This window comes from Hipposideros armiger, unplaced genomic scaffold (genome assembly GCF_001890085.2).
Source record: "Hipposideros armiger isolate ML-2016 unplaced genomic scaffold, ASM189008v1 scaffold_139, whole genome shotgun sequence".
NCBI classification, from domain to species: Eukaryota; Metazoa; Chordata; class Mammalia; order Chiroptera; family Hipposideridae; genus Hipposideros; species Hipposideros armiger.
The window spans coordinates 1,641,793-1,652,989 of NW_017731489.1; the positions used below are offsets into that span (position 1 = coordinate 1,641,793).

At 44.4% G+C, this 11,197-nt stretch overlaps 1 long non-coding RNA gene across 1 annotated transcript in view; it reads left to right on the top strand.

Moving 5' to 3' along the window:
- LOC109386806 (uncharacterized) overlaps positions 1-9,815 on the top strand; it is an 11,273-nt gene extending 1,458 nt beyond the window's left edge. The window contains exon 3 of the long non-coding RNA XR_002124852.1: positions 9,401-9,815. This is a non-coding gene — a long non-coding RNA (uncharacterized LOC109386806). The remainder of the gene's footprint in view (positions 1-9,400) is intronic.
- Positions 9,816-11,197: the final 1,382 nt, after the last annotated feature.

Genomic DNA, 11,197 nt, shown 5'->3' on the forward strand with positions numbered 1-11,197 from the left:
TGCTGGCTGCTCACACTGGCTGCTGGGTACACACGGTAGCCCATGGCAACCCACTGCCACAGGGGCTGCAGCCTATGCCATCGCCGGAGACTCATGGCAGCCCAACTCCAGGTTGAGCTGTTGTTCAGCATCTTAGCTGTGGAGGGCGTGTCACTGGCCCTCATATGTGGGATCCGAACCGGGGACTTCTGGCATCCCAAGCGAGTTCTTAACCATCGCGCCACTCGGCCGGCCCAGGATTTTCTTACATTTTAAGGCTGAATAATATGACAAGTTGTTTTATTAAGTTGGCATTTCTATTAGGGATCCTTTGACTATGAAAGAGAGCAAAGTTGGGTGGGGGAGACTTTTTAGGGTTTAAAGTTTTCCTAAAGCATGATTTTTTATGGATATATTTTCATCACCCACATTTGACATCCACCATCACATGCTGCCAATCAGGCAATCGATGAATTTGGATCACTGACCATGTAGAGACCCTTGCTTCATGCCTGGTCCTGAACCGAGGCCTGGGGAAGACCAGGCCTTGCATTTCAGGGGACAGGGTAGGCCCAACTGCAGCACAGCTTTGACCCTTCTTAGTGGTGACATCCTGGGTGAGTTACTTCACCATTGTGAAGATGGTACCTCCAGGATAAAATGGAGATGGTACGAACTATCCCTGGGTGGGATGGGGATTAAGTGACAGAATACAGAAAAAGCACCAAGCATGGTATGAAGTTTGCAACAAATAGATGTTAAATCTTAATACAAAGCAAATTAAAAATGAGATCCTTCCTGTCATCAAACGTAGCACCCAGACAGACCTGTGGCTCTTCAACGTTTTTTGAGTCAGGGACTTCTTTGAAACACACACACACACACACACACACACACACACACACACACACACTTTGCCATTGACTTTCCAGGGAACTCTTGAATCTTGTGATGCCCATCCATGGACGTTACACACAAGATCAGGGATTCAGGATCTGGAACACAGCAGAGAAAACACTCATAGACAAAGCTGACCATGCTGGGCAGTGTGAATAGATAAGGAGCAGAGGCCTGGAGTGTGCTAAAGACGAGGGGTGGGCTGAATGAGTCGCGTGCATCCGGCCCTTCAAGGATGTTCAAAAATTTCCCAGGCACTCGGCACTTACTTTTCCGTGTGCTGGGAGTGGTTCACCAGTCTTAAGGCTTCTCTCTCGCTCACCGCCCTTTCTTTGGAAACACTTATCCTCTCGGTAGCTATACAGTGCACAGACTCACTGCTGTTTGTCTGGTGGCTTGGTTGACTCACTTGCCGGCACAAACTTGACACATTCTTCCTCCTGTTGTATGCTCTGGACAGCCTGTCTGTTGCTGAGTGTCTCTCTCGCCCAGGGCCCCACAAACACATCTCTTTTGATGAGTTTGTGAGTGAAAAAAAATCACTCTGGCAATTGTTTTAAACTTTCAGATAAACCACTGTTCTATAAGATGGAGTCAGTTCTCAACTGATTTAAAGTTGCTCCAGATGTGTCTCTTTGGGTGCTTGGCAGCACATGGACACACATGGCTTTGTGTTTCAAGGGGATGTTTTTTTAAGGGCTCTGACGGCTTAGCCCTAAAATCCAGCACCCATCTTCTCCCTCATAAAGTTCTCTGTCTAAAGTTGGGGACCCGGGAATCATCCCGTTCTCCTGCCTGCTTGCCACCCTCCATTCTCCAGCCAGTCCAGGTCACGGACAACTTGTAAGCAGTTATACAAGTGTTCACTGTCATTTTAAGCCCACTTCCATGGGCACAGTTTCAACTGATATTACAGATACCGTTTCTGCACCACCTCCCCTCTGTGGCCTCATGTGAGCATTTTACTAAATTTCAGTATCCTCGTAATTGCTGTTTCAAGTGTAGCATTAAAGATTTATATGGTAACAAAAAGCCTCTTGTCTAAGCAGGTAAGAGAAAAATATATAGGGACTCTAATCTTCTAATTGCCTAGGAACTGGCAAGTTACTTAGCTCTCCAATTAGAGAGCTTTTGATTTAAGTCAAACAGCAAATCTATCAAATCTGATACCTTAGAATGGCTTGAGTAGCCATGCTGTTATAAACTCTTTTAAAATGGCAGTAATCTGAAGAATCCAGGGTAAGATAAGAAACAAGTCTACTCACACAGCCAGAACAAATAAGCCAGCTGGCCCCAAATATGTTAAGCCTTCCAAACCCAGAACCATGGAACAGATAGCACCTATCACAAGGATTTCTACTCTCTTTCTTCCAATAATCTCAATTCCAGCAAAGCCAAGAAAATGAAGTCAGACTATATGTTTTGTTTGATTTTTGTTTTTAAAATGGCACTTTCCCCCTAATGACAAAATGTATTCATGCTTCATGGAGAAAACTTGGAGACCACCACCACAAAGCAAAGGTTACCTAAGATTTCACAAGCGATGACCATTTCAAGCATTTTAATATGTCTCCCCTTTCTTTTATATTTACATAGATAATTGTTTTTACCAAAATTACATGCTGACGCATAAGGTCTTTTGGTTTACTGATCTGTTTATTTCGCTTAGCAACATATTACAAATATATTTCCATACCAACATGTATGTTCCTTAATATGGTACATACAGTTGTCATTTGAATGTGCTGTAATTTTTTTTTTACAATTTTCTGTCAAAAATTACAATTTTCTGTCATAAATAAGGCTTTGATAGACATATTTATATGAAAATCTTCCACTTCTTCTCTGATTGTTCTTAGGACAACTTCGGGGGAGCTCACCTCTGTCCTTAACATATACCCGCACTTTTAATCTTAAGCAGTCTTCAAGTTCTTCCTTGGATTCTACTTATTTAGGAGTAATTTGCACCAAACAATACCACAGGTTTAGACGCAAAACACAAGGAATGACTATGCCTCCTGTAGACCCAGAAACATATCACAAGAGCTATTTTCTGAAAAGCCAAACAGAGAAAATGAGTGATCTGCTGATGTTAACGGAAAGGTTTAAGAGAACTTACTGAGTTCCCAACACATCCAAAAGCAAACACCATTGAGGAAGGCAATGCCATTGGAAAAGACACAGGTACACTGTGCAAAAACAATGCATTGTGAACAATGAGTGAGTAATGCATAAAATTGCAACATGTCTAGATTAAATTGTCAGCAATGAAATCATTGGTGATATGAAAGTTACATCTGTTTGGGTTTAGGCTTGTTTGTTCCTTTTTATCCAAGCTATGTGTGCATACATTTGAAGAGTGAAATAGTTTCACAGGGTTTATTATGGAAAACAGCAGCAGCTGACCCATCCCCTCTCTTCTTCTTGCAAGAGGCAACCACTTTCTTATCCTTTTAGCTGATTCTCTTGCCATTTGTCTCCATATTCCTAGTAGCTTATTTATTTGCTTTGTACCTAAGTTTTTCTGGCTTTTTAGTAAATCAGAATGTTGAGATTACTTCCTCATTTCTTTTTTAGATAAAATCATTACACTTTGACTTTCCATTATGTAAGATGAGAATTTAGCTCTCTTTCACTACCATCAACACACTTATGCCTCCTCTCAATACTAGATTATCTATCTGTGCAGGGGGAGGGAGGGTGTAATTCTTATTGGGTCAATAATTACATTATTATAATAATATCCTCTGATTACTTTTCTGCACAATTTCGTTGTCCCTGGAGTTAAGCATTATTTTCTTTGCTCAGTTTGTATGTACCTGAGTCAACCTTGAGTCCACCTCAACCTCTCCACCTTTTTAGTCGAGAATTGTCTGAAGACCTTCAATGGTCTGAATTAAGACATTCTGGTCATCAGCTCCTCTGTCATGTTCACCTTGAGGTTATCTCACCTGGAAATCCCAACTGCTCCAGTCTGATCTGGTTTTCCTCGTGCTTCACACAGGTGCCTCACCCTCACCCAGAGGAGCCCCTCACATCAGACCTCCTGTTCCCTAACACGCATGCCTCTCTTTTTCTTAATTCACTCTCCCAGGAGGTGTTCAACAAAGAGTGCTGGGGAATTGAACATTTTTTGAGCCAGAAAGTGTTTTTATGTTACCCTCTCATTTGATTGATACTGGACTAGAGATAGATTCTGGTCTAGAAATAACATTGCCTCCAAATTTGATGGCATCAATCCATGACTCCCTAGATTTCAGCATTGCTGGGAGATCCAAAGCCACTCAGTTTTCCAGCGCTTTGCATGTTGCTTGGTTTTCCTCTCTGGAAGCCTCTGGGGTCTTCTCCTGGAATTGGAGCAGTCAGGGATTTCCAGGAGAGATAACTTCAAGACGAACATGACAGAAGAATTGATGCATCTGAATATCTTGATTCGGACCATTGAAGGTCTTTAGACAATTCTTCACTAAGTAGGTGGAGAGGTTGAGGCTGACTTAATAGTTAACTACATACAAACTAAGCAAAGAAAATAGTGACTAACACCAGAGAAAACAAACTTGTGCAGAAAAGTAATCAGAGAATATTATTAATATAATGTAATTATTGACCTAACGAAAATTACACACACGGTCTCAAAGCTCATGATGATGTGCCTTAATGTGGGATTATGTTCACCCACTGTGCTGGGCACTTCATTCTGTGAAATTGTCTTGAATTAATGATGATTTCATCCCCACTATTTTTCTAGTCTTATCTTTTGTCATTCCTCTCCCCCCCCCCACACACACACACACACACACACACACACACACACACACACACACACACACGTCTGCCTTTTGTTCTACTTTCTGAGATATTTCCGTAAATTTATCTTCCAACCCCTCTAGGGAGTTTTCCATTTCAGCTACAGTGTTTTTAATTTCCAAAAGCTCTCTTTTATTCCCTTGATTTTTTTAAATAGTACCCTGTTTTAAGGATGCTTTCTCTGAGAATATCAATTATATTGTAAGTGTTTTCTCATATTGTCTCTGTTTCTCCAAGTTGTTTTTTTTTTCTGTTTGTTTTGGTCTCCATCTTTATTTTTAAAGACATACCTCAATTGTCTTGTGATCCTTGGTTGTCTGCTGATATTTAAAGGCAAAGCATCACAGCTCTGCTTGGAAGCTCTGAGTACATGGATGGGCTTACTGGATGTGAGCCTCCATGTGAGGTGACCTGGCTGGGCCATTTCCTAAGGGAAACTCTAATTTTAGTATCTTTAGGTCTTTCCTCTTGAGCTGGTCAAATTCCCCAGAGAAGGGTCATCATTCTCCTGACTTGAAATTATAGACCTTTTCATATTCCAGAAGCTTAGTGAGGGAAGACAGCTGGGAGTCAGTTCCCTTTTTGAACAGTATGCCCACTGTATTCTCCTGGCCAGAGACCACCCTCTTTTAGCTTTTCTAGAAAAATAACACTCATCTTCTGGGGGAACCGGTGAAGAGCAGTCCCTGGGCTACATAGTGTGTAAGAAGATATCTAGAAACTGAATTACCTCTTAAATGGAATTCTGATCAACATTCATGTTTCTAGCTTCACTTTCAAACCCAGTTCCATCAATACCTGCATGATAGATTCCTGAGCTTTTGGGTGTCCTCTGTAAGAAAAAAGCAGCTGCTTTTCTGCTCTTCCCACTTTGGCTCAGGATTCTGCCCCCTCAGTTTAACCAAGTTGAACAACATTTATCCATCTGCTTAAGAGCATCCCACACTTATTGCTGTTATCTTTTTACTCCTGTTGGGGTTATGTCATGTAAAAAATACTGTCATTTCCTTGCGGTTTCAAAGGGAGAAACATAGGTGCACATACTCCTAGAAGCAGGAAATACTGTTAAGGCAGAGAAATCACAGTAGGAAGAACCATTACCACAAACATTCCAAAGGCAATACACGGAGGAAGGGGACGGGCACGAGGAAAGATACCCCAGGCTTAGCTCTTTCTCCTAAAGAATGAAGCAGAATTCAACTAAATGGCAGAGGAAGAGGGAACACCTCTCGATAGGAAACCAGATTTGGAGCAAACTTTATGATGTTGGGTGATTTTATCTGCGCCAACCAACAAAAACAGTGACCATTTTCAGTCTAGGTATTGGCATAGACAATTCACCTACATTGACTCATTTGATCCTCATGATGTCATCCTCATTTTTCATATGAGGGAACTAAAGCATAATAAGATAAGTTAGCATATCTAGGATTATAGAGACAATAAGTGATATAGTCAAGTTTTGAGATCCAGTCATTCTGACACTAAACTTATGTCCCTGGACCATATTCATAATGTGACACCTCATCAGCTATATTTCTAATATTATATTTAAAATTGATCAGCCATCCATCTTTCCCCTACAGAACCCCCTCAGCCCACCCAGCCCACCTCACTGCCACTAACACTTACAGTCGTGTGTTTTGCGTTTCTTATTTCCCTTGTAGGACTATGTGCTTTCTTTCCTTTGTCAGTATTGCTGGCTTGTTTCCTTTAACTTCTTGTCATCCAATTAGTCAAGATCCATCTATCACTGACAGGGTGTGGTTCTTACTGATGTTTTTGAATACCATAACAACTTGAGCTAAGTAATATTTTATGGGTTACTCTGAAAAATTTAGCAGATTAGAAGGAAAGAAGCTTGACGTTACCTTTGCAAATGTCATGGATTAATAGCTAAGGACAAGGAATGGCGTCTGTCGTGCCTTATGTAACATAGAGAATGAGTTTTTGTCTCTGAGTCATTATTAGCTGCTGGTCCACGCTGGGATGAACCAGACATTAAGTTCATCGACACTCTGATTTTATACTTTTTCTTCAAGTCTTCCTCGTGGTTTTGCATTTTGCTACTCAGGTGTTCTTGTTATGCTAACACCTCTTCCTAGAATTGACACTTGAATCTGCAGTGGGTGTGGTCTATCCTAAAATCCATGAACCCAGGCTGGCCCCCTCTTCCAATACAAAATGTCACCACTGACTTCACATGTTCTTAGGTACCTCTGTGCACCACGCAAGGCCGAGGGTGGGGAGAAGGGAGAAGACAAATGTGGGAAGCAAAGATAAAGGGAGATACAAGAAAGGAGGGCAAGAAAACAATGGAGAAAGGAAAAGAAACGGTCAATGTAAGAATGTCCAAACCTGTAGAAAAATTTTGTAAGAGTTTACTAAAGTTGATTTGAGCCAAATGGAGGATACGCTTGGAAGCAAGATCTCAACAGACTGAGAAAAATGCTCCCCAGAATGAGAGTTTGCAGTTGCTTTTATGCATTTGGAATTAAGGAGGGAACATAAAGAAGATTACATGAAGGTGAGAGAAAACCAGGCAGGAACTGGATTACAGGATAGTTAAGAAGATTATGCGCTCTCTGGAGGGTGGTTATGCTTCCCAGGGGTCTGAAAAAGGGACATTTCAAAGGTGTGTTAACCTAGAGGCACAGAAACAATGGGATGGGGCTTAAGGCAAAGGTAAACCTTTTACTAGGGAAGTTACAGGCCTGGTGTGTGTCTACCCACCATAACCTGCCCAGATAGGAATTTATGATCAGATCACCCTGTGAGGTTATTTTCTGTTAGGTTTATTACAGTGTCCCTTTTTTATCCACACAACAAATAACACAAGGGGTGCCCTGGGTAAGAGTGGCTAATCTGCTGATGGGGAGAGGCCCCACATCTGGGGCCTCCAGACACTGAGCAGACCATCCCAGGTCCAAAGGGCAGGGTCTTCCCCTTTCATTGTGTCCTTACCATGTTTTCCTCAGTTCTTCTCTCATTGATTTTAACCTGTCCTATTTGCCTTTTCACGTCAAAGCTCAGTTATTACACCAGCTGCTGGGCACACAGCCCAGATATAGCCCTTAAATGTGACTGGTACAGCCCACAGAGTGTTTTTACAATTGAGTTGGAATGCCTTTAAACAGACCTCACTTATCAATGCCTCAGGCTCCCCCATTCCTTGTCTCTTACTTAAGTCAACTGCTTAGCTTTTGAATACACCTGAGTATGTGACACCTGGCTTATGCCCTGTGCTTCCTAATCTTTATGTGCCCTCGTAAGTGTTGTTTTATGGGTTCATGTTCTTCCTCCACCACCACATAGTGAAGTCGTTGAAGGCAGGAGCTCTCGATAAACGTGCCTGCCTGCAGCTCTGCTGCTCACGACTGTACCAGGAACCATGCAGGTTATATTAGCTGCCCTTTACTGAGTTCCAAATATTCCAGGCCTGTCCTAAACACTTGACACGTGGTAACTTATTTAATCCTGAAACACAAGGAGGTAGGGATAGATGAGGAAACTGAGGCACAGAGCAGTCAGCGTGGCCAAACTCACCACGTGGAAAACTCAGAGCCTGTGAGCTCCGCCATCACTCCCAGAGTCAGCCATGGCAGGGGGCCAGAGGCACCTACAGAATTCATTGCACTGGAGTCAGGGGGAGACTGAGAGCTGAGCCCTCTGGATTCCAACCTCTCCTCACTCTCTTCCCTAACTTAGTTCCTCTCTGCATGAGGAGGCCCATAGGAAAATAGCTGATGGTGTGCCTCAAGTGTTCTGTCTCTAAAATGGGAAGAAGAGACCACGTGTCTCCATCTATCACCCAGAGGAGCCTCTGCTTTTTGATGCATCTCTTCACGAAGAACCAGTCAGGCTGACACTCTTCTAAAGAAAGGTTAGGAGGAAACACTAAGCAGAATTGAAGAACATACCTGTACCTTTCAGAGCAAAGCAACAGCTGACTTTGTAAAGGTTTGGGGCATGTCCCTGGGTTTTTTCAGTGGTGCCTTTGAGCATGGCAGGAAGGCAACACACCAGCTATGAGTGATTTTCTTATAAGAGAGCCCAGAAGCTTGTAACACAAAAGCATCCGGAATGTCTTTTGAATGCCAGGTATTTAAAGTCCCCAACATAATGACTTATTAATAAAGTTCTCCACTGCTCATAAGTGAATGTTATTAACAAATCCTGCTTAATCAGTCAAAATAATCTGATTAACTGGAATACAAGAGGTATCTGGAGCCCCAGTAATTCGCTGAACTTGCACCACCCCCAGAGATGTCAATGCTGCAGACCAAAGTAAAAGCATCTTTTCAATGTGTGTGGGTCTGACCCATGCCCAGCGCCTTTCCCAGGGGGCTGGTGGCTCCTGGGTTCATCCACACTCAGCAGCAGCCTCGCCAGGGTCCCTGCCTGATCAAGCCAGCTCCTGCTGGCAGGACGGCCCCTGTCCCTCTGCCTTCCACTTCTACTTCTGAAGTCACAAAATGATGCAGTCTCCTCTAGGCCCCCAGGGGCCACGATGGGAGGGAGGGGACAGTGTTGCTGCAAGCAGCCTCTATTTGAGTCACAGGGACAGAGAAGCAGGGACAGCCACCTGGGGTCACCACGTGGGATCTACCACCCAGGGCCACCACCTGGGGCCTTCCTGCAGCCAGAGCAGGTCAGGATGCCCATTTGGGGTCAGCTTGGGGTCAGCTGATCTCCCTTTCTCATTCCTCTCCAACAGTCTCCTGGGTGAATCACGCAGACAGCTGCCTCATTCTTCTCAACCCCGAATTCGGGCAATCACTGGGGGAAAATGGAAAGACTCAAGAAGAAAACCCCTTAGCATCGTTTAAAAACTTCCCAAATTCATGACTCTGGTCTACTTTTCTGGATGTATTTACCATAATCCCTTGTTTTTCCTTTCATGCCGCAACCAGCCCTGAATACATCCACCCACCTTTCACATTTCCAGCACACACGTTTGCCCCTGCGTCTCCCCAGGCCCCAAATGTCCTCTTCCTCGTGCTCAGCGTTGGGTGAGGTAAGTGGGGAGGGGGCTAGATGTACACCTCCCCTGGCCCCCTCTCCTTTGATTTTTCTTCAAAATTCAGTCCAAATCTCACCTTTGGGGCTCATTCGTGGACAACTTGACGTATAGGAACTTTTGTTCCTAAATACAGGTAATATTTGAGTCAGTGGGTCATTTATTTGCCATGCAATCATCCCGGGTTGGTGTTAACACTTCATCCTCAGTGCTGGGGAAACGGATAAAGAAAATGTGGCTTCTGCCTCCAGGGGCCTTCCAATCTAGGGGAACACCTCCTGATCCAGACCTGACTGCATTACAGACGGAGGTCCTGAACCTGGTGTATGATCGAAGTTGTGGAAGTGCTTCCCAGCTGGGGGAGGCGGTCCGAATTCAGCATGAAACCCATCATGAGGGGTGAAATGGGCACCCATGCTGCCGCAGCTACATGGCGGGTTCAGCCTCGTTCCGTTTTGACTTCAGTACACTCAGCATACAATTCACAATGTTTTTGTTTGGGTTTTTAAAACGCCTTGTAATGAACAACGCTTCCTTTCTTCCTCTTGTTTCTGGTTTGGAAGCTCTGGTTCTACACCTATCACCTGTCACTTGTGTGCCTTGCTTGGGCTTAGGAACTAAATAGCCATCCGGAAGTAACAGTCACATTCCTAACCAGTGCGGTGCTGTGGCCCCATGCAGATGGCACAGGAAACGGCCGTGCCGCCGCCATGTAAAGCGGGAAGTCCCGCAGGTTTGCAATCGCCCACCGCCCTCCTTCCCACTCCACACCCCACCCCCAGATGACTGTTCGCAAACATAAAGATGAATTCCAGACTTGGAAAAGCTGCTCCTCAAAAGCAAGGTTTGCAAGTAAGAGTGTTCGGAGAAAGACCTACCGAGCAATTTAAAAGTTCTGCGTCTTGGGGAGTGGTGTTTCTCAGGAGGGCAGGTTTGGGGTGAGCTCCACATGAGTCCCCTTTTGGAAAGCTTAAGGAAGGTTGTGGGGAGCATGTTCTCAGCGGCTGCCCCTCTTTTCCAGGATGGAGTTGCCACCTTTCATTGCGTAAGGCTGCTAGGGACAACATCACAGATTTTCAAATATGTCCAGGAACCCCCTTACACCTGTAGCCCTGCTGTTAGGTGCTGGCAGTGCTGACCAAACGTTTGGGAATCGTGAAGAGCACTGGCTGGACCCTGGCGCTAGCAGGGGAGCGTGGGGGAGAAGCCTGCATCTACTGCTTGGTAAACGGGGTAAGCGTCACTGAGGGTGCCTGGGACTGCACCCGGGCAGCCGAGCATGAAGAGAAGAATGGACCCCAGGCGTTGTCAGGGTACTCAACCTGCTCACAGACACCTGATAGGTAAGGATACCCACCTGAGTCATTATGTTCCTGTCACCGCTGTCCCAGTCTGGTTTAGGTAGCCTGGTCAATCCAAACTGTCTTACGTCTGCGACAGGCTCAGGTTTCTTTGCCTGAAGAGTCATTTCCCCGCTCACAGAAACAGAAAAAA